General features: G+C 41.6%; 1 pseudogene; it reads left to right on the top strand.

Annotated features, from left to right (window-relative positions):
• The first annotated feature begins 513 nt into the window (after positions 1-513).
• Positions 514-1,013, top strand: LOC133770452 (protein unc-119 homolog A-like; annotated as a pseudogene).
• Positions 1,014-7,673: the final 6,660 nt, after the last annotated feature.

The raw sequence follows: 7,673 nt of genomic DNA, 5'->3' as shown, positions 1-7,673 counted from the left end.
TTAACAAGAGAGTTCAAAACAAAGACAGTTTCTGTGTATGGAAGATATACAGAAATGCAAGAGTCCTGCACCATCTGGAGTTCACAGCAGTTTCCCAAGAGTGTTCCAATTTATCAGAGCTCTGATAAATCTGACCAACAAAGGCTGAGGGAAAATCTGGCCGAAGTCAGTCTGACAATATCGATAGTAACAATGCCCCCAAGGAAACCGGATCCAGTAGCTGGAAAAAAAAAAATGAATACATATTTATGGGTACCTTAGAAAACCGCGTGACTTTCTCAAGGAAGCGGCGGGGGTAGCAGGCGGCCCACAGTCCGGCGAGGCCATGGAGGTGAAGAAGGGTGGCAGCAGGACCGAAACGAGGGAGCAGCCTTCTCTGCGGACCTCGGGCCCGAGGTCTGAGGAGCCCACGCTGAGGCCGCGGGCTGAATCCGAATTCCGGTCTGAGTGGAGGTCGCAGGCAGGCCCGGGGCCCAGGCCGGGGTCGCTGCAGAGGACACAGCGCTGGGCGACCACCGGTGCTCCCTCGAGGAGCATATCTACAAGATTGACTTCGTCTGGTTCAGGATTCCAGACATGGTCTCAGGCACTGCTCCCTTTGAAATCAAGAAACCTCACGGCGGTTGCCCATTAACCAGCGGGAGGGAGACCCCAGTTCTGGGTGCATTGTACACTACCAGTTCACCCCGCCTTTCTCTGCCTGAAGCAGGTGGCCGCCACGGTGGAGGAGGTGGAGGACACGGTGGGAGAGAAGCCCGTCAACAGCTTCGGCGCGATCAGGAGGCTCTACTTCCGCAACCAGCTTCTCCAAAGCTTCGACTTCCGACTTCCGCTTCGGCTTCTGCATCACAAGCAGCGAGAACACCTGTGAGCGCGTCCAGGGCTTCCCCCTGCTCTGAGGCGCATATCCGCGAGCTGACAGCTGACAAACACAGTCTGACAACTTCTACCTCGTGTTTTATGAGCTGATAATGCCCAACAAAGCAGACTGTTCCTACAGGGGGACTTCCTGACCCCCAGGCCCCCACAACAGTGACCTGCCCTCCTGCCCCCAACACTCACATCTCTACCTGAGGCGTTCTGCTTGGGGAGTGTTCCTGGAGCTCTGGCTGCTGAGTCAGTGTTGGGAGGAAGGATGCCCAGTGTCCCCAGTCCTCACCCCTGAAGTCCATAGGAGTTGGCATCGGGTAGGATGGCAGAGTGTCTATTTGCCTCCATGTCCAGGAAGGCCTCCTGTGAGAGGAGCCTGCAGGACAGTTTCACAATAGGATTCCCCTCTCCAGGCTATGACTAGGTCAGGGCATGATCCATTCCAAATAAGTTATGAGTCCCTGCAAGAAGCTCCTCTCAGTGAGTAAGGGTGGTGGCAATCTGAAGAAATCACCATAGGTAATGGTGATTACCGAACCACAGGTAAGCTATCTACTTATGGTGTTTTCTTTTAAACTGAAAGTTTTCTTATGATCTCTCCTAAGGTGCAAATAACATATCTCAGAAGAGATCATATCACTGTCTAGCTTCCCAAACAGGAAGTTTAGCCCAGGAGATGTACTGTGTTCCTATAAAGTTTTGTTTATAACTGTTAGGTCTCTCAAGTAGAACTTACATCAGTCTGTGGCAGGTTGGCTGTGTCTCCCCATGCACCAGGGCATTTTTGGGGATGTGAAAACGCTCTGAGAAGTCTTCTATAAACAACCCAACAGCAACGAAAACCAAAGTGCATTAATATCCCTACTGCCTCCATCTGTCCCAGATGACGGGGTTATTGCTTTTCTTTCACCACTACAAATCAGAACTTCCCTTTCTGTCAGCTATAACTTCAATGTTTTTTTTTTTTTCCAAATCATCCCCTAGTTCTATAGAAATCTTTCATTGAGAAGGATCACATGTTTGAGTTTAAAGGATATTTTTATAAATTGTATAAAAACATTATATCCCTAACTCTTGTCTATGTGAGCTTATAAATTTCTTTGGAATGACTCAGCAAGCACTGTAATCTACAAAGTAGACATATCATTATGATGTAGGGCCATGGTATTCCAAAAATTAACCAAGGTAGGTAAAAATCAGAATTAAGCTTGAATCTAGGATCCTTATATGTCAAAATATCATGCAGAGGGTATACCAATATACTGATAGGAGAAAGGAGAACTATCTTGCCAACACAGAATTCCAAATTTTCAAGATTGATCTACATAACACCATATCCCGCCTATCCTGATCATTATCCAGGAGTTATCCAATCATCTGTTGTTTTTGAGTCATTTCTTCAGGCAGTCATTCCAATGCCCAATAATACAAGAAGCCTATGGCTGGCAGGAAGCATGGAAAATTTATCAAACACCTTGACTTCTTTAAAAATGCAGTTCAAATTACTATCTCTGTGATAGTGTGGTGGTAGTCACCAATGCATTTTTTTCAATTATCATCTTGCTTCCCCCTCTGAGATTATTTTTAGTCATCTCTGTATTGATCTATACTCAACATTATAAACTTCATGAGTCTTAACAACACAGCATCATTACATCTCTGTTTCTATGTTACACACTCTGCCCCATCATTTCAGTCAACATTATAATGCTGCAACAGGTTTTGCCCATAAAAAGCACAAATTTCCCTCTTTAGTATTCAGGATAGCAATGTAAGTGTGTGTCTCTGTATAACTGTTGCCTGAAAAGGGACAGAACCTTGTGCCCATTCAGGATGAATCTTGGAAGTAGTTGTCATAATTGAGTGGATGTGGTCGGCGCCACGGTTCAATAGGCTAATCATCCGCCTGCAGCGCTGGCATCCTGGGTTCTAGTCCCGGTCAGGGCGCCGGATTCTGTCCTGGTTGCTCCTCTTCCAGTCCAACTCTCTGCTGTGGTCCGGGAAGGCAGTGGAGGATGGCTCAAATGCTTGGGCCCTGCACCCCATGGGAGACCAGGAGGAAGCACCTGGCTCCTGGCTTCAGATCGGCGCAGTGCGCCAGCCATAGCGGCCATTTGGGGGGTGAACCAACGGAAAAAGGAAGACCTTTCTCTCTCTCTCTCTCTCTCTCTCACTGTCTAACTCTGCTTGTCAAAAACAAAAAAAAAAAACACACAATTGAGTGGATGTAAGGCTTACCTCCAGATTTGCAACACATTTCTGTAATAAAATGAGCACATTTGGTGTAATTAATTATATTTCAACATTATAGTCGACTCAATATTTCTGTTGCCCCCATATTGAAATCCTGACATAAAATGTGTTGATGTTATTAGGACTAGGTGGTGGGATAGGTGATTATATAACAAATGTGAACTTATCATATAGAAAATTAATGCCCTTGAAAAGGGAACCCAGTGGCTCTCTGCCCTTCCTCCTTGTGAGAATGCAATGAGAAGATGGCTGTCTATAAACCAGGAGGCAGACACTCAACAGACATCAAATATGCTAGTTCCTTGATCTTGGACTTCCTATCTTATGGAACTATGAAATAAATATTGTTAATAAGCATGAAGCCTATGGCACTGTATTATTGTTAGACTAAGACAAATCTACTTTCTAATAGTAATCAAACAATATTGTCACCTACTGTTCCATATAGAGGCATTAAAGTCAAAGATCATTTATTACCCAGGGGACCATAAAATTTAGTAAACACATTCCCTGCTAATTCACGTGGATTTCACTCAAGTCCTGTTAATTGGATGGAGACACCTTCATCTTTTCTCTTCTAGAAAGCCTCTACTTATACAATAATAAATTATGGAGACTCAGGGTCACAATACTGGTAAAGAAGAATGTTGTGTCAGAAGCAAATCAATTTATCACTCACACAGCAGCAATAGTTTGCATACTAGCATATTCTCATCTTGCTTCCCAAAGCTTGTGTCCCCACAGGTGACATGATGAGGGCTAGGTAATACCTGCACATATAGTGGGTTGAGTTACAAAGAGGAACTCTGAGCTGAGGGATCATGGACACTTCAAAGTGAGAAATAAGCATGTTTGTGCTTTGCTCCAAAGGAAAGCCCTATTTCTACCTTCCCAAGCTTTAAGCAAACTTGCCCTTAGCTCTGGAGAAATATATGTTTAAGCTTACAAAAATGTTTGCTGCACAAATAGTCCAGAAAGCAGGCAGTCAGTTCTGATCACAAATGTGTAAGAATGTGAGTTCCATGGCAATTATATACTAATAAATAATAGCACAGATATTTCTCTCTGATGGCGGATTTTATGTGCTGACTTGACAGACTAATGGAAACTCAGATAGCTGGTAAGACATTGTTTCTGAGTGGACTATGAGAGTATCACCAGGAAGACTGGTATTTGAATTTATAGACTGAGTAAAAAAGAACCACCTTACCACTGTGGCCAGGAATCATCCAATCCATTGAAGACCTAAGTAGAATAAAAGTAAAAGGAGAGGAAAATTCTCTTTTTTTTCTTGAACTGAGATATTCACTTTCTCTGGTACTTGAACAGAAATCCTAGTTTTCGCCGGCGCCGTGGCTCAACAGGCTAATCCTCCGCCTTGCAGCACCGGCACACCGGGTTCTAGTCCCGGTCGGGGCACCGATCCTGTCCCGGTTGCCCCTCTTCCAGGCCAGCTCTCTGCTGTGGCCAGGGAGTGCACTGGAGGAAGGCCCAAGTGTTTGGGCCCTGCACCCCATGGGAGACCAGGAGAAGCACCTGGCTCCTGCCATTGGAACAGCGCGGTGCGCCGGCCGCAGCGCGCTACCGCGGCGGCCATTAGAGGGTGAACCAACGGCAAAGGAAGACCTTTCTCTCTGTCTCTCTCTCTCTCTCACTGTCCACTCTGCCTGTCAAAAATAAAAAAAAAAAAGAAATCCTAGTTTTCTGGCCTTTAGCTTAGAATTGAGAGTCACATCTGTTCCCTTGTTTCTCAACATTTCTGACTTGGATTGGATCACATCACTGGCATTGTTGGTTTTCCAGCTTGCAGGCAGAATGCCTTGGGACCTCACAGCCTCAAAATAATGTAATCCACTTCCCATAATAAATATATATCTATATATATGTATTTATTTATGAAAAATAACATAGGTCTTCTTAACTTCAATTTGTAAATGATTATTCAAATTGCAAACCACTGAATTCCAAAACATAACTATTGGCTTCTATAATTAGTAATTAGTTTTTAGCATCGTGTATTCTTGGTATTGTCTCTATATGAAAAAAATGTAATGTTCAATTACAAGTATACTCATTTAATGTTTATATGTGGATATACATGAATATAAAAGTGGAAAGGTAAGTCCACTTTTGTTCTGAATGTGGAAAACTCAGGAATTATTAAACAGGAAGATATACACTTAGAAAACTGCTATGCTGTTTAACCTGCCCTTCTCTTATTGGTCAACTCTTAAGAGCCTTTAAATTACCATAGAAAATTGAACTTGCGGATTCCATTAGTTTTTAAAGTATATTTTAGAGATTTTTGTGGGAAATGGGATAATATCTTATTTTCATTAAATGATGTACTTTCTGTAGTAATGCTTCTTGTGTGTATTTTAATTATTATATTTATTAAAAGGAAATAATTGAAAGCTTTTTTTTGGTATATTCTCAAGTCTGTTCCTCATAACTACAACTGTGCTTCAACTCTATTTCAACTCTTTACTAACTGGAATATACATTTTCTTCATGAAAGGTAAACTGACGGTGTACTAAACTACTATTAATAATCACAAATGACAATGATGCAAAGCAAAATTGCAACAACGGGCCCAGCTAACTATAACCATAAATCAAAATTACCACCTACAGAGCCCTTGGTTCTAGCATTTGACTATAAGGGACTGGCTCAAGAAATCATAGTCCATACTTGCAAGTATGAGATTTTATCCAAATATGGAATAGAAGGGTGAAGTAGCACAGATGGAACTTAGCATATGAGATGTGAGGCCCACACAAACCTAAGACTTCAACTCTAGGACCAGGCAGTATAAAGAGCTTTGTATGGGTAGCAGCAAAAGCTACAACAACACACTCTAGGAAATGAAATCTGAACAGAAGGAAGTGTTAAAAAAAAATTTGAAAAAGTCTACTTGGTTTGTGACTAATATATTTATTTGTGCCTAATATACATATATTAAAGGTGTTATTTTAAGGTAATGTATAATCTATATAATTATACTAACCCCAATAGCTGATATCTATGAAATTATGGCTACTATGAATCACATGCAATTGTGAACATTGTATATGCATTTCTTAATTTTCAAAGATATTATGAAATGGAAAGTATTTAAATTGATACTTTGTAGATCAAAAAACCCTGGCATTTGTAAGATTTAAATTCAGATGCTTAGGTACCAGAAACTGTGGTTTTAATCCTGAAGTTACTAATCTCTCACTGTGCCCTATCACATGTAAAGACCTTTTATTAATTATAAAATTCTACATAAATACTAACATTTATTGATGATAATATAACGCTTTCAATCATGAGAAAAAATTTTAGATAATATTCTATTTTTTTAATTATCCTTTAATTTTTTTTTCTTTTTGACAGGCAGAGTGGACAGTGAGAGAGATAGAGACAGAGAGAAAGGACTTCTTTTGCCATTGGTTCACGCTCCAATGGCCGCCGTGGCTGGCACACTGCGGCTGCACATCGCACTGATCCGAAGGCAGGAGCCAGGTGCTTCTCCTGGTCTCCCATGGGGTGCAGGGCCCAAGCACTTGGGCCATCCTCCACTGCCTTCCCTGGCCATAGCAGAGAGCTGGCCTGGAAGAGGGGCAACCGGGACAGAATCCGGCGCCCTGACCGGGACTAGAACCTGGTGTGCTGGCGCCACAGGCAGAGGATTAGCCTATTGAGCCATGGTGCCGCCTATCCTTTATATTTTTCAAAAACTCTATATTTATTTGCTATTGCATAATCTTGATCTTAAAATATTCTAACTTTAGGAATTTAATTTTTTTATTTTTTTCTTAACTTTTATTTAATAAATACAAATTTCCAAAGTACAAATCTTGGATTATAGTGGCTTTTTCCCCCCATTCCTCCCTCCAACCTGAAACCCTCCCAACTCGCACTCCCTCTCTCATCCCATTCTTCATCAAGATTCATTTTCAATTATATTTATATACATAAGATCAATTTAGTATATACTAAGTGAAGATTTCAACAGTTTGCATCCACACAGAAATAAAAAGCATAAAATACTATTTGAGTACTAGCTACACCGTTAATTCACATAGTACAACACATTAATGACAGAGATCCTACACGTGGAGTAAGTACACAGTGACTCCTGTTGTTGATTTAACAATTGAACTCTTATTTATGACATCAATAATCACCCTAGGCTCTTGTCATGAGCTGCCAAAGCTATGGAAGCCATTTGAGTTTGCCAATTCTGATCTTATTTAGAGTAGGCCATAGTCAAAGTGGAAGTTCTCGCCTCCCTTCAGAAAAAGGTACCTCCTTCTTTAATGGCTGGTTCTTTCTGCTGGGATCTCACTCACAGAGATTATTTATTTATTTATTTATTTTTTGCCACAGTGTCTTGGCTTCCATGCCTGAGAAACTCTCATGGGCTTTTTAGCCAGATCTGAATGCCTTAAGTGCTTTTTCTGAGGCCAGAGTGCTGTTTAGGACATCTGCCATTCTATGAGTCTGCTGTGTATCCCGCTTATCTTGTTAGATTGTTCTCTCTTTTAAATTCTATCAGTTA

The sequence above is a fragment of the Lepus europaeus genome, chromosome 11 (genome assembly GCF_033115175.1).
Source record: "Lepus europaeus isolate LE1 chromosome 11, mLepTim1.pri, whole genome shotgun sequence".
Lineage (NCBI taxonomy): Eukaryota > Metazoa > Chordata > Mammalia > Lagomorpha > Leporidae > Lepus > Lepus europaeus.
Note: the sequence above shows the minus strand (reverse complement) of the source record. Positions and strands in the feature narration are given on the sequence as shown.